Source organism: Hermetia illucens, chromosome 2, assembly GCF_905115235.1.
Source record: "Hermetia illucens chromosome 2, iHerIll2.2.curated.20191125, whole genome shotgun sequence".
Classification (NCBI taxonomy): domain Eukaryota; kingdom Metazoa; phylum Arthropoda; class Insecta; order Diptera; family Stratiomyidae; genus Hermetia; species Hermetia illucens.
The window spans coordinates 15,920,351-15,944,477 of record NC_051850.1 but is presented as its reverse complement, the minus strand read 5'-3'; the positions used below and the strand labels follow the sequence as shown (position 1 = coordinate 15,944,477).

The 24,127-nt window shown below is 42.5% G+C and overlaps 1 protein-coding gene across 5 annotated transcripts in view; it reads right to left on the bottom strand.

The window, feature by feature from the left end:
- LOC119648013 overlaps positions 1-24,127 on the bottom strand; it is a 416,281-nt gene that overhangs the window by 339,156 nt on the left and 52,998 nt on the right. Inside the window, exon 1 of one of the 5 annotated variants that reach the window (XM_038049419.1) lies at positions 17,647-18,285. The exons of the other annotated variants lie outside the window; for them this stretch is intronic. The gene's annotated coding sequence lies outside the window, so the exon portion shown is untranslated. Of the gene's footprint in view, positions 1-17,646; positions 18,286-24,127 lie in introns of those variants that run through there. 5 annotated transcript variants of the gene reach the window in all.

Sequence of the window (24,127 nt, the reverse complement as noted above, 5' to 3'; positions counted from 1 at the left end):
AAGCCAATATTCTTTTGAGATTAAAAGGCAAGTTCATGTAGATATGCAACAACTGCTAAATTTTTATTCCGTCAAAACTCTAAACTGGATTAGTGGTCGGAAATAATGTGAATCTAAGTAGGGTACAATATCTAATATTCATAGTACGATTTCGAAAGCACTCAGACCAGATTACTCCCTACATATATCGACCTTCAAATTAGGACTTCAAAATTAACAATGCCTTTCTTGGTGGAAACCACTGTAATAGTGGACCCAGGTCCGGGTTCAGCCATTTAGTATTAAGTCCACTTTGTAGGGTGAAGCCACAGCAAAGCTTCTCGCAGTTGAGTGGAAGAACTTGAACTGAACCTAAGTGCAGCATGGTTATTGCACCTTAAGAAAGGACATGAAAACTCTAGTAACCCTCTAAACGCTCGTGAAAGAATCGCCTAAGGGAAATGGGTCAGGTTACCTGCAGAAAATGTGAGAAACATACACGCCGGCCCTTAGGAGAAGATACTTGAAGAGACTTTTTTCAATAAAGAATATGGATACTATTTTACTCTGGGAAACAACTTCTCCTCCTTCTACTACTTCGTGCCGCGCGGTAGCGGGGTCGCCTGATCTAAATCGGACTTGCCACATCTCTTGATTGTAAGCTTGATTCGGATAGATCCACGTATCGGTAACTTTAGATTTTCAAAAGCCAACAAGTTGCGAAACAAGAAGTCATCTGAATAGACATTTCAGGGGATAGTATAGTGAGCAACCTAGCATGGAGTTGCGGTTCACCCCATTCACTGTACTCACCAAGAACAAGGATTTGGAGACCTACTCATTTCAAAGTTGGATAGATGCTGTCTGTAGCTGTAGTACTCCAATATAAGCGTTGAATTTGTAAGTCAACCGGCTCTTCGGAACTTGACCCCTTTATAACCGTGGTACGTCTATTCTAAAGTATTTGCTGACGTATCCATGTTACCATTCGATTTGAATCGTGGGAACTATAACTAATGTTACCCTCATTTAATGCGTTCCTAAATGGACTAAATTGACTGTGAAGCCTCAAACAGGTTTGATCACCTTTCGGCTTTGAGAGCTTGGCGACATCTTTGAACAGACGGTTGATGCATATGTTTATCTGCTTCCATCTTTAGCACAATTAACGTCAAACTAGCTTTTTCCAGCCAGGACTTCAACGTCGTTGCTACCACCTTCGCAAGGCTAAGAAAAATTCTTCCTTTCAGTCGCTCCTCAAAAGTGTCGGAATGGCGGATGTTGCAGGTATCATGCATTTGTTCAATTGGGTCAAAAAGCGGGTGCGTCTTTCTCTAAGAAGAGGCAGATAAGATAGCTGCAATCATTTCTGCCTTCTGGTTACCACTTTGACAGTTCATATCAATGACCTCTTTCAGATAGCCTTACAGAGGATTAAAAACATCGCTTGGTATGTGCAGAAAGCCACGTGCTTTCTAGACAAGGATGGACCCTTACTTCATTAGAAAAACAAAAGAATGTTCTGTTGAGCAGTACCAGCACAATATATATCAACCGCGAGGGCTTTGGAAGAAGTCACTGCTTCAAAAGTAATCGTAGTCAAGCTGAGCTAGTATTCTTTGTGCCTCTGACTTATACGTATATCTGTGAGGGGTGGTTATTAAAGCCTAATCAAATTAAGTTACGAACAAAATTTTGTTGATGACCTCCAGAATACCCTTCCTCTGTCTCTTCACGACGATTTCAGCATTACCCTCACGATTAGAAGCACCCTTCGTAATCGTAATCCTGTTCAACCCAGCATCCTTGATCTCTTGTACGCCGCCATGATGAGTTCGCTTGAAATGCAGTTAACCCTTAGAGAATAAGAAAAATTCTTAGGGGCAACGTTGGAATTCCTTTCTTCCACCAAAAGCTGAACGAGAAATGGGCCGGCATGTTATTTTGGTATATGCAGTTGTTCTCGGCGAATTCCGCCCGGACTGAGAAAATGTGTATCTGCAGTTGCGTCGGTAAGCCAACATAGAACTATCTAATCAATGGCTAGTAAGAACACGCTTTGTCTATCCACCGGTAACTTTGTCGTCGAATATCTAAGTTTCATCACAATTGAGTACTCGACCCATCCTATCGGAATGCGGGGCAACAAATCCTCAGAGATTGATTTCGCATGTTTATCTTTCATTGGTTGTAGCAGGTTTCCGCAAATCTTTTGTAGATTCAAATACTCGTGCAAGTGGTTTCCTTGTTGATGTTTAATTCCCTAGACGCGGATTGGTTGCCTTTCGCGTTGTTACGAGAGATCGTAACATTTGATAACCAAGTGACCTTTTTGGCTCGCTATAGAAATATTTCGTCCTATGGTGAGCCTTAGAATACATAGACCAGATCATAGATGTTATTAAACGTTAACTACGTGAGCCAACCATACACGGCTCTTACTTAACTATTATACTTCGAATTAAACGTAGTTCGATCAGAAATGAAGCATACAGGGATTAACCTTGTTTGAGGATGTGACCACTCAGGAAATCCACTGTCTTATCGCTAGCTGACAGAAAAACTACTTGTAGATGATCCAGGATTAGCAGTTAGGACAAACCCAAAAAATTTTGTATTTTAAAGCTAATGTAACGGGCGAAGCATCATCATCAATCGATCCCCGACCGGAACTACGTGGTAGCGTGAGAGATCTTGTCGAAAACCAGCGATATAGAATACCATCTTTATTGGACAAACTGACACAACAACCACGGTAAAACAAACTAACCTAATTCCAGCAAGAAAGTGCGTGATGCTACCAAGGAATGTTTGCTTAGGCTAACCAATGGTCAACGGAATCTGGAAGGATGCGACCCTATCATACTTCATCTGCTTATGGAAAAAAATCAATACTCTCTACGAGCAAACATTAATCAAACCATGGGAATCGCGAAAGTTGGGTGGCTTTTCAGCATTGCTCGAACAGCGGTTCCAAGAATTAGAGACCGTGCAGCGATCAACAAAGGGTAGACGCTTCCACAAATAATCTCATGGCAATTAACATCATCATCAACGGCGAAACAAACGGTATCCGGTCTAAAGCCTGCCTTCATAAGGAACTCTATACATCCCGGTTTAGCCCCGAGGTCCACCAATTCGATATCCCTAAAAGCCGTCTGGCGTCCTGACCTACGCCATCGCTCCATCTTAGGGAGGGTCAATTATCAACAGTCTCAAAGTTGTATTCTCCTATCTTTATTCTTCCCGTTTGGCCAGTGCGGTTTGATGTTGTTGGTTGGCTGGTTTTCTGTGCTGACGTTGCCACCATATACTTTGTCTTGCCTTCGCTGATGTGCAGCCCAGGATCTCGCGCCGCCTGTTCGATCTGGATAAAGGCCGTTTGTACGTCTCGGATGGTTCTTCCCATGATGTGGATATCGTAGTTGGATGGACTTAAAGAGGATCGTACCTCGTCCATTTACCTCAGCATCACGGATCACTTTCTCGAGGGCCAGGCTAAAGAGGACGCATGACAGGGCACTCGCTTGTCGTAGGCCGTTGTTGATGCCGAATGGTCTCGAAAGTGATCCTCCTGCTTTTATCTCGCCTCGCACATTGGTCAGGGTCAGCCTAGTCAGTCTTATCAATTTCGTCGGGATACCGAATTTTCTCATGGCCGTGTACAGTTTTACTCTGGCTAGGCTATCATAGGCTTTAAAGTCGATGAATAGATGGTGCAACTGGTGTCCATATTCCAACACAAAATTAACACAAAACTTAAATACCCACGCTTGGAGTATATCATAGAATATTCAGTCAATTTCATAACGCCAACCGTATTGACATTCCCATTGTGCCAGATGTATGCTACCAGCTATGAGGCTTGTGTAGATTTCGCTTGGCGAAGGACTTTTTAATAGTACAGAATACTGTGGATGGATGGATAATTGCAGATAAAATAACAATCTTTAGCCCACTAGGCCCACTATGCAAGCAAGTGGAACGATTTTGGAAAACAAAAGGCGATTGCATACTGACCCAACAAGAAAGCAAGTATTAGGAGCAATTGAAGAAAACCGCCAAAAGGGTGGTTAATGGACCTTTCAGTGTGAAACCGCCCTTCCGGCAAGAGTCAGATTCTCTTATGCTAAGTATCCTAAGACACTGCAATAAAGCACTTTCTCCTACTTGAAAGCAAGCTTAGCAAGCATAAAACAGATGGCAAGAGCTACTCAGTGACATTTACAGAGACCCACGGAGCTTCAGATATAAGTTAGTTACCGAAGAAATCGGTGCTCATCGAAATAGTGGAAGCAATCATTCGTACTTTCTCCTGTCCACCCTATGTGAGCTGACATGATGAGAGGGAGGGTATTACCTTTCACTGTGAAAAAACTAGAAAAGACGGTCTTGTCAATGAAGAACATGGGATAAGCAGTGGCAACTGTCAGCGAGTGGTGTTGTTTGTAATGTAAAAAAGGCCTTCAATTCTCCGGGTTAGTGCTACATGCTCAAAGCGCTGGAAAATTGTTTCGATGTTCCAGGTTGATTTTTGCGAATATTAAGAGACTATTTAAAGGATGGTGCCCTACGAGATCTGGGAAGGAAAGTGTCGAATGATGGTCCAGACCTTTGAAATGCCTCATGTGATAGACTGCTTCAATTTGAAATGGGTGATGAATCGTCGACCGAATAAGCTCAGCGCAACATGAGAATAGCGATGCGGCAAGTCTGCAGGTGGATGACTGAGCATGGATTCTCCCTAATTCTAGCAGTGACCAAGCAGAGAATTCTCACAATCCTCCCTATTCAGGTTGGTACCTTGACATTGTGATAGACACACGAAGATTTTTCGGGTAGATTGGGAACACTGTAGATAAACTTGCGGTTAGAATGTTTGCGATTTGCCCGCTGATGGACAATGCGGCAGGTCTCTTGATGAGTGCGGTTCAGGCCGTCCTTCTATACTATTTCGGCGTGTGGGCAAGCGGTTAATGTAAATACAACGAGGAGGAGCTACTTTACCGTCTCTGAGCTAGCAGTAATAGTTATAGCAGGAGTAATTTCGATCGCTCTTCATCCGGCAGAACGTCTCCAAAAAGAACATTTTTATAAGGAAGTCTGTGCTCTCAGCGCATGGCAGCAATTTTGAAATAGAAAATTAGGGGGGAGGTAGATCGTGCATCTCGTCGAAGACGTTCAGCCGCTCAGCGATCAAGGGTGTTTTCTGTTTTATCACATGCATTCACTACAAAAATCGCTGCCCACCGGCGGAAGGTCAACAAGTGCCCCCAGACAACAAACTATAGAACAACAACCACAGTGAGAAGGCTTGAAACAATGCGTTAAACGGTTCCATATTAGATGCAACAGAGGGTGTTTTAGCCGATAGTTTATCTGTGACACACACTTGCATTTCAGCTCTCTGCTCCGCCAAAACAAACAGCCCTTTCCTGCCTAGACATCAATGGTCCTGCTGTTTCTTTTGCGACGCATCCTCACGGCTAATGAAAAGTCTTTCTTTCAGGCACTCCTGGGGGTGTTGGAAAATCGGTCGCAATTTCTGTTCGTTAGGCTTTGTTGAGAATGCCATTCAAATCAGAGGTTTTGTATGTATTGCAGATATCATGCACTGGCTAAATTAGGATAATAAGAGGGTTACCAAGCCAAGATGAAAGGGGTGTAATCCTTCTTGATTTTTCGTTACCATTTTGAAAGTTTATGTTACTGGCCGGCAATTTACCTTACAGATGCTTAAAAATTCCCACTGATTTGACGCTACTGAATTTTCGTTTGAATCACTGGGGAATCCCCTTTCCAGCACATAGCGCTATTAGAAAATTTGAACGATTTTGATGCATATTATAGTAATCGCGGGTTCAAGTTGAAAAAATATTTTCTTTGCCCCTGGTCAACTGACTTTTTTTTTCTTTTTTTTTTTGGGAGTGCGTTTACGCACAGAGTGTTGGACTCCCGTAACAGCACGCTGGCGGACTACCAACTAAACACCTCCCTGTCATCAGAGAACTAGCCTGGAACCGTTTGACACATTACTTCGGGCTAGCCCTCCCGCTCTCCCGGCTTTAGGAGCCTTCAAGTCAGGGAATTCCTTTCACCAACGGGAGGGGAGGGGAGGAAGGGAGTTGTTAGTTCAGGGAACCCCTTACCGTCCGATCCCTCTGCCGGTCGAGTTCAATCTTCTTCGTAGTAAGAAGAGCCCGAACATAATGCGCAATACGATTCCAGCTGCCAGCGCTCTTCAGCATCTCTCTGACAATGTTGTCTGGAGAGAGCTCCCCTGTGTCTGCATAAAGCTGCTGGCGGAGGCCGTCCCACTTCTCGCAAGAGAAAAAGGTGTGTTCAGCGTGATCCGCCACTCTATTGCAGAACACACAATCAGGAGATCGCGCCTTCCCAACCCTGTGCAGATAAGACTGAAAACCTCCATGCCACTTAGAAGTTCCTCCCCGCCTCTGCACTTGAGCGAGGCGTTTACGATGCACCTCCTTGTCAAGGGCATCAGCCCATACCTCCGCACTATAGAAAAGGACGGACTGCGTTGCTCCCGTGAGGAGACGTCTCCTAGTTGATATAGGGCCCCCGACATTAGCCATTAGCCGACTCAAGGCCGCGACTCCTGCTGAAGCCCTGTCCGCGGCTGCTTTGATTTGCTCGAAGAAGCCCATCTTCGAGTCGAGCATTAAACCAAGGTATTTAATCGCTGGTTTTGACTCTATAGTCAACTCGCCGATCGATATGGGACGCAAGGTCGGGGTTCTCCTTCTGGTCAGGATGACTACTTCGGTTTTTTCCAGCGCAAGGTTGAAACCGTGAGCAGCCATCCATCCGCTTACCCGTCGCATCAAAATGCCAAGTCTGCTTTGCGCCTGTTCAACAGTGCGTCCGGCAACAAGTGCCGCAACGTCGTCTGCATAACCGACCAGGCGCGACTCTTCGGGCATATCGAGTCTCAGCAGACTATCGTAGGAAGCGTTCCAGAGGTCCGGCCCTAGGATGGATCCCTGCGCTACTCCCGACGTGATTTCCATCCTCCTCTGACCCTCTAGCGTCTCATAGAACAGGGAGCGGTCTTTCAGATAATCCCTCAATATCCGCAAGAGATAGCTTGGCACGTGGAAGGAGTTCTCTAGTGTGCCTAGCATATCGGTCCATCTTACGGACATTTCGGCATTTCTGACATCAAGCGTTACGAGGAGCGCTATCCGTCGAGATCGGCGGCTGTGTGCCCCGGCTCGATTATACGCATCTACGACCTCCATAACAGCATCCACTGTAGATTTCCCTGTTCTAAACTCGAACTGCCTTGCGGATAAATCCCTGGCAGCACGGATCGCTTCAGCGAGTCTACCCCTGATGAGCTTCTCGAGCACTTGTCAAGCATACACAGCGGTCGGTATGCAGACGGGAGCTCCGGGTCTCCTTTACCCTTACTAATCAACGCAAGTCTGGCCATTTTCCAGCGACAAGGAAAAATGCCCTCCTTCAAGCACCTGGTCAACTGATGACCTGCATAGAGACGGCTGTATACTGACCTGTTGGTCACAGAGCTCATTAGTATCACACACGGCTCTTCCGGGTAATGATGGTTTTATGTATGTTGGGTTCATTATGCACTCGAACACTCTCCTTGCGAGAATGTTACAGGATTATCTACATTTGACTCTGTGAGTGCTTCAAAAGGACAAGGTTTGACGTCAATCGTCATTCGATTTCTCCATTTGAAATATAATGCAGCATTCCTCTCTACAATGGGCATTGAAACCTCTCTTGTGCCCCGAACACTTGCTAATATCGCCAAGATACAGTTGGTCCACACCTTCTTTCTCTTTGGATAGCAACCAGCTTAGGCGGGTTCACAATTTTGGGGACGCGGCTTTTAACTTCGCATGTTCAGGTTCTTATATGACTGAAACTAAAGTACCTGCATCAATGCTGCAATGTCCTCTGCCCCTTGAATATTCTCATAACTGTTTTAACTTTCGCTGCTTCCCTCATTTAAGTATCATCTAAGTCGATAGGATGACGTTTTCCATGCGTGATCCCTTGTAGGCTCTTCATGGTGCTTTTGTTTCAAACTACGCCATTTCGCTTAGCTCCTTGTAAAGACGCCAGAAACTATCTTTTTATTAATGATATCTTTGGTGTCCTGACATCCGATTAAACCGATTTTTGCAGTTATATCCTTCCAGCATAAGGTCTTCTTTTTCAGATTTCTTGACATAGATGACATTTTCTCACAGATTGAACTCTCAAAAAATATTGCCAGTGTTCTCTCTCGTTATTTAGGGGTAATCATCTTGTCTAATCGCATCCTTCTCCTATATTTCCTTTTATCAGGAGGAGCTTTTCCATTCGTCTATGTTCTCCCTTTTATATTCACTCCTCTTCTCAGGCGCTGGAGTTATTCTCTCTTTGTCAGTAACGTCAAATGATCTTTCCGCCTGGTCTTCACCTTTGAAGCGAGACTGACTTTGTAATCTGAAAGGATTAATTGCTTAAAATGCCTTCAGATTATGCTAATCCCTTATTATCATAATTTTGAATGAACGTGCTGTTCAGTGGTATAGAATCTATCTTCACACCGGCTTAAGTTCTTGAAACGTTGTTCTAGATAAAATGAAAAAAGTGTGTATGGAATGTGCATTATTTCAGATAGTCAGTCAACTATTTACTCAAAAAAGTAAAACGTAAACTAGTCATAATCCCGTTACAATCACAGAAATTTGTCAACCTCGTCATACAGGCGGCCTGAAAAACCTCTCCGGCCAACAATCATGCGTTCGATTAAGCTCATTTTGACTTGAGTCGCAAAAAAACTTGATTCCAAATGGTCTTCAAATCATAACTGCCAATTAAAGATTATATGAATGAAGCCATTAAGGAAAAAAGATTACTATTAAAAACCACTACTAATGACAATTTTGCAGCAGGTTAATATCAAATAACATCACAACCTTGGCGGCATTAAGACTTTATTTCGGTAAGCGAGCAAAAAATGCTTCAGATAAAAGCGTACGTATCAGATACGTTCCTATAAAGTTAAAACAAGTTTCCAATATGCATTTCACGTTTGAATGCCAGTAGACCGGTTGAAAAGTGTTTTTTTGTTTCGGTTTTTAGTTTGGTTATAAACAGACAATTCATGGAAGGATAATTACTGGAAGATACTTAAGGCAGTTTGTCATAAACGGAAATTTTTTTGAATGGAATAAGGCCAGACTCTAATCAAAGGGGGAAAATGAGAAAATGCGATTTTAATCACTTAATTGAAAGTGTAATGTGACTGGAGGGCAATATGGGTGTCGGCCCCAATGGTTGATTTCTGTAAGTTCTAGTTCATGTGCTAAGCTTGAGTTGGGCTTATTTCTCAATTCAATTAATGGAGATAAATTCAAAGATGCAATGCGCCTTCGAGTAAGCGTACGTGCAGAATGTGGTCTAAAAAATTTCAAAATCTGTATCTTTTCTTCCCTCACATGGCTATATTCCTCGATGACAACCAAATGGGGAATTTCTTCCAAAAATACTCAAAGGGCGACAGCTACGTGCATTTTTGATGGCGGGGACGGTCGAGTGTGATATCGATTTACTGGACTAACCTGATTGCAACGACGGATATGCATATGAGGAGGAAGTTAGCATGTCAGCTGGTGGCTTACGTTACATCGACCTTTTATGCATTGTTAGTCATAAAAACTACGTAGGTCATTACCTCGTTGCATTTGAATGGCGACATGCCAGCTTAGGCTAAATGGGGTGACTTAAATTGTCTTTTTTTTTTCTTGGGCTATGGTAATGAAGGCTGGGCATTGGCTAACATGCAAGCAAAGGTTAATTTTGCTACCCACATGAACTTGCAGTATGATAATTGGAATTGCATCGTGTCCTCAAAACTCATCTTACAATGGCTTGTACGCAGTGTAAATTGTTACTAATGTAAATCCAGTTGGTTTTACCTTGGACTTTGTGATGAATCTCATTTTCCATTGATTTGCAATAATCATATTCCAATTTAAAACTGGTTTATCTTTTGTATCTTTTTTTCGACAAAAAGTCAATCACTCTATTTTTGGAACATAAAATAAATATGATTTTGGTTTGAATATTTAATTTGATGATTTGATCATTAAAAAGTGAATGATATTATGAAAAAATTGGGAGAATTTACTCAAAATATTGCACAAAGATACAAAATTTGGGTTGTAGGCGTTTAGTTGGCTTTGCATCAGATTACAAACGTGTGCAACGCTTTCAAGGTTGAATGCATCAGATGAAATTTGGTCTCAATCCAGTGAAAAGGTGGTATATTGTGACTAGCTCCCATCTTGGTGCAATAGCTGCTTACATTTTTGATGAAAATTTTTCAGTTTTATTACGGAGACGAGGCTCGCAAATATTACAGTTTTCCACGAATAACGCCCCACTTAGATGACCCAATACACAGGCTACAGGTTCGCAGTTGATGAAGAGGGATTAAAAGATAAATCTACGTCAATTTATGTCAAAGATGTGGATGGAGCTATACTTCACACAATTGGAAAATAGCAAATGCTGCCATGGAGGTCCAGTAGCAGAAAGATATATTTCGCTATAATTTCAGACGAAGCCTTCTTTTTTACAATGCGCTAGTGAACCTCCTTGGTCAAAAAAGACTTCCTGATTTTACACCTATTCGCAATCATCATAACTCCCCGTAGAATCTGGAAAATCGCCTAAATCTAGAAGATAAATAGAGGAGTTTCCCATGTTCTATGGTACACGTAGGGTTGATAAAAATCCTCTTTTTTGTGACAAGTGTTTTTATTTGGAAGAAAGCATGAAATAAATCATGACTTTTTTGACAACTATCAGTGGTAGACTTCCATTTTACTAACTGCGACCACTCTGAGAAAACTGCAATTTTTACACTACCAAGACTCCGGCGGATGTTCTTTTCAATGTGATCGTCCCTTATTAAGGATTATGTAACTTGCGACATCGGTGAGCATGTCCGAAACCATTTTCGAAGACCCGAATAAGAGTCTAGTTTTTGCAAGATTCTATGTGACCATTTTTTCGTAGTGCCTCCAACGGGTTACATGGAACTGATAACTCCTTTAATTCCATAACTTCTTAATAAAGGCTGTCTAGTATTTTCGGGATTCATCTAAACTGACCGCTGTGTGAATCAATTGGAGACGATGACCTCCCTACGGAGTTATTTGTCGCTCCACCTACAGTTTCTGCAGATTTACTGCTTCCACTCAGACGGAAATTTTGGGATACCGAGACCTTTCCTTGAGAGTAGATGAAGGGGATGAACATTAAGATTCCCAAGAAAAGCACCCGTTTTGAGTGTGACAATTGGAAGGATATCTGCCGTCACAAAGATAATAACTAAAATGATTCTGAAACGCGTCAAAAAACGTCTCGAAAGTTTGATCAACAGAGACCAGGCTAGTTTCCGCTCTGAATCCTCCTGCGTTGACTACATGAATACCATACGCAGCATTTTGGAACAGTGCGTGGAGTTTAGATCTTCGCGGCACCTGCTCTTCATCGATTTCGAGAGAGCTTTCGATAGCGTGAACAGGAAGGATATCTGGAGTATTCTACGCAGAAGAGGCATTCCGAAGAAACTAGTAGCCATTATTAGAGCGGTATATGGTGGCCCAAAACGTCACGTACTGCACTGAAGTAAAATCTCGGAGGATTTTGAGGTCCAAAGCAAAATTTGCCAGGGTTGTATTCTAACAATGATATTATTTTGTTCTTGTTATCGGTAACGTTCTTCATGCTGCCTTGTCCGGAGGTCGTGGAGAAGTTCAATGGCTATGACATCTCGCCACCAACACCTTGACTACGTTGATGGTATAGTCTTATTTTGACCAGATGGCACTGGATTTGGAAAGTGAGACAAGGAGAATTGGACTAAAAATAAACACCAGCAAAACCACGGTTCTCAATATGAGCCGTCATTACACTCTCTCTATCTGCATTAATGGGCGGAGGATCAAAGGCATTGATCAATTCGTATATCTACGGAGCGTGATTCACTTTCGTTGCCTTGTCTAAAATCTGGAAATGTAGTTATCCTAACTCCAAGATCAAGTTGAAACTGTTGTATGTTAGTGTTCTTTCTGAGGGAGTAGCACATGAAAAATGAACCCCAAAAACTCCAAGCCTTCGTCCACACCTGTGCGCGTCGTATCTTTGGAACACTCAGGCCAGCGTACTATCTCAAATGAAGAATTTGGTCGGCGCACAGACCTGGGATTGATAAGCACCGTGGTCAGAAGGCAGAAATGGAAGATGCATCATTTGACAAGCTTTGTCCTGTGATGAGCTGACGAAAGCAACTAAAACTGGTCTACATCATTTTTAATTTTTCATACTTAGCTTCCTTGACCTAATCATTCTTTATGGCTAAGGTAAAATGTTATGCACGTAAATGCCAATGCTGGGATATTGTGGAGATTGTTCTTGATGAAGGATGTCTCAAGGCAAAATATAGAAAAATTCGAAGTAACTTTTGCTTTTGTCCCATCTGATAAAGAACTCTGGGCCTGGGCGGGACATTAGGCAGCTGAGCTACGGCGGACCGGCACGTCAGGTGACTAGAGGAAGTTGGTTTGGTTCTGTTTCCGATTCACACCGTTGTCTCGCCAAAATTATATGATGTGAACTTTAATTGCAAATTTAGAAAAAAATTGGTATGAGTCAACTGGCCAGATTTTTGCAAAGAAATATGAATTCCATATCAGATTGATACTCACTTTTATGGGGGTTGCCCCATCGACTTCAAGGCTGCCTATGATAGCATAGCCAGGGTAAAACTGCACACAGCCATGAGAGAATTCCGTAACACAACGAAACTTATAGGATTGACTAGGCTGACCCTGACCAATGCGCGAGGCAGCGGGATCACTCTCCAGACCATTCAACATTAACAACGGTCTAAGACGCGGAATGCCCTATCATGCGTCCTCTTCAACCTGGCCTTGGAGAAAGTAATTCGCGATGCAGATGTAAATGCGAGAGGCACCAACCTCTTCAAGTGCACCCAACTACTGGCCCATGCTGACAATACTGACATTACAGGAAGAACCGCCCGAGATGTACAATCTACCTTTATCCAGATCGAGTAGACAGCGTGAGATCTTGAGCTGCACATCAATGAAGGCAAGGAGACCGTGAGGTTGTGGATAAAATCTGGCTCAATAGATTGCGATGGACGAGTTACTTAATCCATATGGAAGAGGATTTCCAGCTCGGAAAGTCTATAAAAGCAATGTCAATGGTAGGAAAAGAAGACGAGGCCGAGCTTGCCTGGGATAGAGGCAGGTCAGGATGCCAGATAGCTTTTAGGGATATGATAGGAATTGGTGGACCTCGACGCAAAACCGGGATGTCTGAAGTTCCGCATTAGGACAGGCCTAGACCGGATACCGGTTGTTGCGCCATTGATGATGATAATTGGTAATCCCAATATTTCGTAGCAAATCGTCAGTCCCCCAACTATATTAATTTTATGAGATAAAATACATATTTTGTGAAATTAGTAAAGGATTGGTTGTGGTGTTTTTTGGGTAAGTCGTATTCAGTGTTAAGAAAATGACAAGAGTACTTATTTTCTGGGAAGGTAATGCTAACTCAAAATGGCTTCCAGGGCAAATCTGATCGTCATTTTTAGTCTCTTGAAAATGTAAAAACGATGCCTTGAATCAATTTTTTAAATCTTCGAATACAGTATCCAAAATTCGCAACAAAATGAGCTGTTTTATTATAAGAGACCTAGCAGTTTCCTCATCCTTTTTGGTTTCATTTTTTGGTCTGAACCCTTCATCTTCCTAAATCGAAAAGCTGTGGAAAATCCGGCATCACTAATCCCACATCTATAAAAAACAGGCCCGATTCATTTTCAACCAAATGATCCTTGTCAAACACCACGAAAGTAATCCCAGTCCAACTCGTTAGGTTTTGAATTTCTTGGTCATGCGGGTTGAGTGAGTTGGAAGGACGCTATTCGTATTTATCTGCTATTTCAAATTTCTTTATCCTTACCAAATCGATTGATTGAATCGTTGATTTGCTATTGGGTTGCTTTTGGAAGTTCCTCGCTAATACTCAATGGCAGCGAAGAACTTTTTTGAGTTGACATGTGTGTCTAGACCTTTTAGCGATAACATCTAAAAGTAAAACCTCAAAAAGGCCAACTTCTCATGGGATACTAATAAGGAACAGGAACGAAGGCTCTGTTAAGAATGATGGGACCAAGACGTTATAGGACCCACGTTGGGCGCCAATTTTATGAAGCGTTCAACCAAAATCCGAAAACCAAAAAGAAGAACGCTGTAATGGATGACACGTGATATCCCCATTTTTTGGCAAGTGGCAGATCTTTGCTTAAAACGAGGTGTTCAGCCTGGAGCGAAGTTTCGGCAATGCAAAGACGTTCGGAGCAAAAATAAGCTATTGCCTCTTGCCTCGTTTTTAGTATGTTTAAGGATCCCACATTGGGCGCCATTTGTAACGCATTATGCGAAAGGAGTAGTATGTTGCTTTTTACTCCTATGAGTCCGCATACTATGCTCGCCAGTGTTTTTCCGACCATTTGTCCTTCGAAATCCGGCATAAAAGGGAAGAGAGGAATTTTGACCACGGTCTGAGTATCCAAAAATTCCTTATAGGAGCTCATAATTATCAAAAAGGCGGCTAAAAAGTATAGCACGCTAGCAGGTTTTGCGATAAGATTGTGGAGGGTTTCTAGAATGCTCGCATTTCGGCGATTATATCAGGGATAATGACAGGATAGAAAATCCTACCAAAGAATATGGATGAACACTGGGCAGCCATTGACAATGAAGGAGAAGATACAGCATAGAGGCACTTAGTGATTTTGGCAAATGAAAATCCAAGCTCTAAATAGATGAAGGCCAGAACAAAACAAAAATCGTTGCTATTAAATTGATGCCAAACAAGTCGGGATACGGGAAGCTAGACGCTTCAGGTATGAAAGGTTTTGTGTATTGCTTTTATAAAGAGATTTGAGGGTGCATTTGTCCCATTAGCATGTAGCATATATTATGTGAAAATATCCACTTTAACGTGATATTGACATTCATAGTCTTGAATTTGCAGAGGAGCGGCAGTTTTGACCTAGTATAATTTTGTTAGTAATAGTGCGATTTTCACCAAATTTGGCAGGATTATGCTCTATGCTGCAGCCTACATTACTGCAAAATGTTGTAATTCTAGGGTGAACTTAAGGGGGTTTTCCGGTCAATTACTAAAAATTATAGTATTGTACTATTATTAACTTTATTTGAATAGGTATCGGCATGAAGAGTATTTCGGAGCCTAGGCACCATATAGTGGCAGCTCCCTGATTTTTTTCAGATTTTTCGGTTAAGTAGTTTCTGAGAATGGGTTCTTTAAAAAAATGGTCACTTTCAACCCCCCGCACTCCTCACCTTTTCAACAAATGTCAAAACTAAGTACTAATCGAGACCTTTCATTTGATACCCCACATGACTATATTTTATGAAAAAAAAATTTACACCCCCCTTTTGTATGTATCGGGACCCCCCCATAAACTCGACGTAAAAGGATGTAACTTACTATATGCATGAGCGTTCACAGGTCCCACCTTTCTACCAAATTTGGTGCTAATTGCTACAACCATCTCCGAGAAAAATGCGTGTGACGGACAGACAGACAGACAGACGGACAGACAGACGGACAGACAGACAGACAGTAAACCGATGTTAATAAGGTTTTGTGTTTACACAAAACCTTAAAAAATCAAGCTTTTAAGTGTAACAGGCCGTCATACTTTTGAAGAAATGTGGCATTCTGTTGACCATGTCACTCAACTCAACTCAATGTTACGGGACGCTTAAACAGAGCTAAGTCGACCTTTACTATTCCATCTGAAATAAGGACCGACCTTATTCCGAGTCAACATTTCTTCAACGCTTCCACAATATATTGGGGGAATTCCGTACGAATTTTTGGTTGACCTTTCACTATGGGATCCACCCAATCTTTCCCAATATATTTCGTATTAAAAAGGTATAGATAATGGTGACCTTGCCGCTCAATTAAATTTGAAAACTCTAAAAATATGACGCACATAATTTTCAGAATTGCATTCAATGTCGGGAGAGAGTTCTATATTTACTCCGCTGCGCTACCATTGTTGCCCTTCGTAAGGTTGGGAAAATTAGTGAGAAGTTTTCCGACTTCTTTGTTTTGTGCTTCTTACAGAATAGTTGAAAGTAACCACAACAAGCACAAAACTAAGGCAATTATTGTAGACCAAACATTGTTAAAATCTATGAGATAATAAGGGAAGACCCCATACATCCCAGGAGACAGTGAGTCAATTTAACAAATTGGAACAGATATAAACAGATTTTACGCACAAGGGGTTCACAGCTGTAACTCTAATAATTTCTTTCAGCAAGGATAAAATTTTTTGACGCATGAGCCCTCTTTCAAAGAATGTCAGTCACAAAATCACGTGGTATGCTAATATGGTAGGTATTTTGCATATGCATAAGAAAATAAAGAGTACAAAAAGCAGAGCCGAAAATTTCAAAATTATGGACAGAGGGAAGGCCAAAAATCATCTCCAATGACAATAATAAATAAATTTTGACCACTGCCAGGAAATTCAGTGTTATTTGTATGATCTAAGCAAGAAATCGTAAACACTGAGTTAGCGATGTAAACCACTTCACGCCTCGCTGGTTGATAAAGGAGACAACGTCCTTGGTAATGATCGGATTGGATTTTGGGATGGTAAGTCCACTTAGGCCCGAAAAATGTAGCTCACGATTGAATGGGAGTTTTCTTGGTTTCCAAACCCATAGGGAACTTCCGAAGTAATCTGTGCATTATTAGTCGGGGGACCATGTGTTTTCTTTTAGATGGATTTCTATGCACTTTTCATTATTTTAAATGCAACCCTTCCTTTTTCTACAAATAAAAAACACTATTTTGAATTTAAATAAATAAATAAATCCCTTTTAGACTTTTTTTATGTGAAGGTCAAATGCTGCCTCTAATTATTATAATCAATTTTAAGGGTGTATTAGCACCTAAATCTAGTGCCACCCTTGTAATTTTTCTTGGGTTGAATTGTAGTTGTGATAAGAAACCCAGAGAGAAAAACGTATTTTTTTAAGGTTTTTAGTTGCGTCAACATAGCATGACCTCCACAACCAAATGCTAACACTCATCTTCAGACAACAATTTTCAAAATTATGTTCTTCATAAAAAAACGGTCAACATTCCTTCGTGGAACCTTTATAATGCCCACGTTTTCTTTACAATTTTTTCTGCAGGAATATCAAGGGAAAAAGGTTCTGCACACACCAATAAATATATATTTTCATCTATAACTCCTTTGTTGCACTAAACATAACTCAAATCCTGAATTCATTCCACAAGTGATTAATCAGGATAACAATAGGTCATTTAACATAAGTATTTGATGTCAACGGCAAGGTTGGTTTATCTCAGCGAGGATCAACCAACCAACCAACCCTCTATTTATTCATCGGCCAAAAATAACATACGCTACCGCTCCAACCCCTAATAATCACCGCAAACACGTCGTAAGAAATATCAAAGAAGAAAAACACTCGACGAAAATCCAATTGTAAAATGCAGCCGTACCTTGAGAACATCCTTAAAATCCTTGAATAAAGTGAACACTACTCAAAATCCAACTGCGTGAACACTTGGGCACATTCAGAAGAGGAAGTCGGCGGTCCTTGCAAACAATGTGGAAGGTATGATAGTCACGAGGAGCACAGTCAAGCACGCACTTTCAACTTGAAATCAACAACTCCAGGAAAATTCAACACAATGGCCAAGCAAACAACACTTCGAACTGGAACTCGTCCTTAAACCGCGAGTTCGTTGAAATGTGAAAATATGCAAACACTCTCACTGGCTTTCACTATGTACATTTATTCATAGCAAGGTTTCAACCCCTTGCACTCCAGGGGTAGTAGATGCCGCACCCGCGGAATTAATGCACTGCAGGGGTCACGCACTGCACGCAAAATTCACCTTTTCATCGCACACCTAGTCTCACTCGTCACTTAATATGTTCGTCAACTTGGTCTCCTTTCAACACTGCACTTCTTGCACGTAAGGGATGCAGTTCCGTTAGCCACTATGCCGTTGAACGCGTCCACGACCGATGGGAGCTAACAACCGAATGACCCGCAGCAGCTGTGGTCGCAGTGAATTTCCGCCTCATTGGTCTCGATTTCGATTCAGAGGGTCCCGCATAGCATCAAGGCTGAGTTGAAGTTAGCTCCGCGAAAAACTTCGCGGGTCATCAAGTCCAAGAAACCGCGGAATGGATCAGACGCCGCTGAATGCAATGGACCCCACAAAAAGCTCCACAGACTCATGAGATCATTGAGCTCTTTTACCCGCCATGGTTGAGTCATTCATGCTTTCATTCATGATTCGTCTCATGCTTGTATCTTGTATCTACGGCGTGTGTGGTGTACGGTTCACAGTGCACGCGTCGAAAATACAAGATACAAGAGCTCTGTCAGTTTACCCATGATTGTGGAACATGTACATATATGCGCTGAATATGATATGATAGTTAAGAGTACAAATGCATTGTCGAATGCACAAGTGCATTCAGCGAACGAAGAGTATCTTTTCTGAGTATTCGTTAAGAGATTTTAGCTGACTATGCTTCAGTAAGCGGAGGAAAGTCGACAATAGTGGTTGTGTTTGGAGCGGAGCTTTGAGTTATTCTCAAAGAAAATGAAAATCTCAAGGTGTCGGCGTCGCATGTTTATAAACTAAAGAACAATTAATTCACTTTCGCCGGTTCTGTGGAAAGAAGTTGGGATATTATTTTAGAAATTTCTGACAGAGGGTGTAAGTGAATTGAAGTAACTATTGATGAGTTGCCTTTGCCCTGGACGAAACCGTTAGTTGTCTTTATGTTTTTAGAAAGGAATAAGTTGTAATGAACTTAAATTAATAGGAGGATCAGATGATCAGCCTAAGTGGTCGAAAACGACCTAGATGGCAGAGCTATCCCAGAAACCTAAAAAAGTTGGCGAAATTGACCGTGAACGTCCGCTCGCAAAGATTGAACCTCCATCAAAGTGCTCGTCTAAAAAACTGGCCTGAGGATGTCAAGAAAGGCTGGGGACCTCAGGGGCCACGCCTCAATCACGATCTGAGGCAGAAGAAGCGATGATCGGGATTGTGATCCGTCGTGGATCTTCCCTCGTGATCGCGGCCGGAGACTTACAGCTCCATGCGAGGTCGAGCTGTTTCTTTTTTGTTTTCCCATTTTAGCTCGCGTTCTGGTTTTATTCGTTAGGCCGTGGCAAATTCCTCCGTTTATTATCTTTTTGAAATCCGGTGCGGACCCACACATCGGAAAAGACACGTTAATTTTGTAAAAATGACGCATGAAGGATCAAAGCGCTCAAAGGATCCCCCACCCCCACATTCCCGAACCTGGCTAGCACAGAGGCGTGCAAGTACGTTTCGACCGAGCACTTTGATGGAGCTTCAATCTTTTCGGGCGGACCTTCACGGTGAATTTCGCCAACTTTTTTAGGTTTCTGGGATACCTCTGCCCTCTAGGTCGTTTTCGGCCACTTAGGATGACCGTCTGATCCTCCTATTCATTTGAGTTCATTACAAAAGGTTTCTGGATCAGAAAGTATTAATCAAAGTATCAATCAATGCTTGCATTAAGGCATCCTTTGGCAAGGATGATGCAGAATATTGGGCCTCGCAATGTATCCGTAAACTGCTTATTGGGCTCTATACTGCTCTATGCAGTGCCAATTTGGGGAACTACAACGTTTGTAGGTTTGTAGGAGGACCGCCTTTAGAGTATTTTGTAGCTTTGGAACCGTCTCAGAAGAAACGGCCTTAGCACAAGCCGGAATGATGATGGTCGACATGTTGGGCGATCAGGTGACACCCGTCTACGTTGGGACTGGTTCTTCCCCTGATAAGCATGTAAAACACGCCGAGAGAGAGAAATTATTAAACAGGTAGCAACAACTATGGGAACTGGTGGGAAAGGGCCGATGATCACATAGATTGATTCCCAGCATCAAGATGTGGACGCAGAGAACGCATGGTGGGATAAACTATGATCTCGCGCAGACTCTCATAGGACATAAACACCTGTATAGGTTTAAATTGGACAACTCGGGTAACTGTTTCAGTTGCGACGTTATTCCAAAGAATCCGGAGCAAATGCCCTTCCATTATCCTTGATTCACATAACAAACGAAGGGTTTAAAGGAGGCATTGAAAAGGACGCCAGCACGGGAAGAACAAATTGGGGAAACACTGCGTGCCAAGAGAACTTGCAGTGAAGCACATGGGGGGGGGGGGATTAAGTGCAAGTTGAAAGATGCGAAGGAGGCGAGAAAGGAGCGATTGCTCTAATTGTAATGTTTTGAAATTTCCCATTTGTAGTGGCCGCGGCTTCGCGACGGAAGTGGAATTTCATTTGCCTTTTCAGGATTAATGTGATCTAATAATGCATTCTATACTGTGTAATTCCCTTAAATTTTTCCGCATATTGCATATTATTGAATGCATTCGGGCGAATTGATCATGACAGACGGGAATGATCTGCCACATCCGTCAACGCTACTGTGCATGTTACTGACAACATGAACTCTGGAAATTCACGCCCAGCTTTAGCGGGACCGGCTAATCGAGAAACGGCTGATGGGCAGAGTAGATCATTTTTGGTTGTTGATGAAGAAGGTTAAGATTTGGAACTTGCTAGAAGCGAGTGTCATTTGACAGTTGTGCTGTTCTTTGTGCCGACAAAACGAGGAGGAAGATTTTGACCGCGAGAAATCAGACTTGGAAGTGAAGGAGCGAAATCGCGTGATTTTATTGAGAGATAACTTCACGAAGAGCTAAAAGGTTGGTGGGATTCCGAACGAATCAAAACCGCTAAATTTCTGTAAAAGTAGATATTGATTTCGGATCGCTAAGGAGCAGTTAGGTTGTCATCCTTTGTGAAGTCGAGCTTTCCGATTCCTAGATGTGCCACAAGGCGGGAAACGAATTCCAAACTTGGAAACGGTCGACTAGGCCATACGCTGCGGTGGCTTTTTTAAAAGTTATTGTTCGTCCCGAGGATTCACTGTGACTCTAATATAAATTCCAAAAGAAGAGCCAGTGATAAAATCCAAAGAATGATATATTTAATGAATCGTGCAGACCCAGCGTGTTGGCTGATTGTAGTTTTTAAGATAACAAAAATAATTTTAAACAATCATTTTTAGGAGCAGAAAAACACAACACGCAGAGCTCTGGGTGGCACTAAGTGCGAAGAATTTAGGCTCGGACGATCCTACCTACTTAAAAACTAAAAGGGCGCTAATAGATCAATGGGAGAATCCGTCGAGAGCTCCCCCGCATGGTTTGAATCAGATTATGCGAAAGTCCCAGGACATCAAGGGAAGCCACGAGGGATTTAGGTACAATACCTGCAACTGACAATATTAAGGCAAATACGCCCACCAGCTGGAGACGCCAAACTTTTTTTATTTCCCGAGCCAGTAGCTCATAGTTCACCTTCTTCTCTGCGTATTTCCGTTCGATGTTGCTATTATGGGGGATAGCAACATCAATAATATACGCGGAGCGACCGGTCTTGTCAACTAACAATACGTCAGGCTTGTTATGTGCAGTATGGCAATCAGTCAGAACTTGCCGGTCCCAATACATTCTGTAAGCAAACTATCGAGTATTGCTTGCGACTTATATCAGTAACCCGGACATGTCCCCGTGATCAGCCCATGCTTGTATGCAAGGCTTTGATCGATAACCTTACATACAGCATTATGCCTAGTGATGTATTGGACCTGTGCCATAACGGTACAGCCAGAAATGAGTTGGTCCAACGTCTGTAACGCCGAACCACATATTCTCCACTGGTGGTTATCCACCCGTTCTTTCATGATGAGCTTTTTATAAGCTCGGGTGGCGATCAAGCTGTCCTGAATGATACACATGAACCCCTTCGTCTCAGCAAAGAACTCCCCAGCACACAGCCATCTGTTCGACAAATGCAAATCGACAAATGATTGCCAGAGATAATTCACATGTTCACCGTGCATTGCCTTCGACTTCCATTCATCAATCCACTCTTGTTCCGACTTCACTCCACCCAGAGGATTGAAAGACCGATCCTTCAAGTTAAGTGGAGTCAGCCCACAATCTCCCTTACAGACAGTCGCATGCAAGAGACTCGCCTGCTTTGCTGTAATGGTAATACGCGCGCAACGGGTCGACTTGGTAATGATGTTATGCTGCCACGTCAACCACGCCCCTACCGCCGATGTCATGAGGCAAGTTCATCCGCTCCACTGCAGACTTTGGATGATGCATTCGGAATTTGGACATAGTTGTCTGTATCCGCCGCTGGACGTTTTCCAGATCTGTCTTCGTCCACGGGAATATTCCGAATGCATAAACCAGTGAAGGGATAGCGAATACATTCAACGTGCATATTTTATTCTTCCCCGATAGATGCGATTTCAGAACCAGCTTTTAACGTCGCAGGAATTGGGACAGCAGAGCTTCCTTCAGATCACCAATGGAGCATGGGTTCCTTGCAGAATTCCTTGGTATTTGTGGTGTGGAGGTGACCAATGCTACGTCTGGCATGCGGCTCGTGATGACTTTGCGGATGGCTTGGATTCGACACTTGTCTAATCCAATCCAATTTATTCATTTAATTTATCATTTTTTCACTCTTTATTACCATTTTCAAATTATTTTCTTCTTCTCCTCCTTCTCTTTGATCCCGCAAAACTTCCACATTTTCGGGACGTCCTCCAGAACAGTGGCGGGAGGGTGTCAAGGAAGGGAGGGAACCTCAGTGGCCGCGCCTCAATAAACATCTGAAGCTAAAGAAACAGGGATCGAGACTGTGATCCGTCGTGGATCTCCCCTCCTCAATCGCGGTCGAGCCGTCGTTGTTTTTTGTTATCATTTTTCAGGTTTTAGCTCGATAGCGATTATTTTCAGGATCCGGTGTGGACCCATGCACTAGTATGGGCACGTGGATTTTGTATGATGACAAGTGAGGGATCGTAGTGCTCAAAGAACGCCGCCCCATATTTCGGAACTTGGCTGGCACAGAAGCGCGTGTCCGCCCAGCGCTTCGATTTCATTTTCGCAGTTTTTTCAGCTTTTTCAGATAGCTCTTCCCTCTAGAACATCTTCAGCCACTCAGGATGGTCGTTTGATCATAACTATTTCCCATAGCTTATTACACATTTTGAAAAAGGTTTCTATGACAAGTCACTCAAGGATGAAAGGGTCCAAGTATGATATTTAGTCGAAACTAGATAGATAGATTTTTCCACTTTGCATGTGTATATACCCCCTCAATGATGATTTACGAGGAAATCCAGGATAACAATGAAAGTTTTAATAGTGTTCTGTAGTCAAATGTAAAAAAATTGAATTGAAACCTGACAGTGAAGCACTTCGTTACTGTCGTAGTTTCACTGCATTAAACCCCTATGTTTGTAGTACAGGCACTAAAAAAAATACCAATTTTCCAATGAAACCTTGGCATTAGGTTCGTATAATCAATACAGGGTTTTCCTCATTTTTGATCATTCTGCGTCACCTCTCCTTACCCAGTATGTGTCTGATTCGGTAGAAGAGTCGTCTGAACTGTGTCAAGTTTGTCGCCTCGATCAGTTGGGACGTGTTTTCTAATAATTCAGCGTTTTCCAGTAAAAATTCTGTAGAAATGTTATGTAATGTGTTATGAGGCAATGAATCGAGCACCACGCGTTCAAAGAGAGTATCACCCTCCTTCATTGATGGTGTGGAGGGAAGTTTCCCACCACGACGTGATGGACATTCATTTTTGTGAAACCGGTGTCAAAACCAACTCAGCAGTATGTGAATAGATGCCTCTGAATGAAAACTTGTTTGAGGGGAGGATTGGTGCTTTCAGCAGGATTCTACGCCAGCTCATAAGGCCAAGAAAATTGTAAATTGGTTTTCGGTGAATGTGCCAGATTTCATTGCGTCGGCTGACAGTCCTCCCGCAAGCCCCTTAAATCCATTGGATTTTTCTCCGTGGAATGAACTTGAAGAGGTC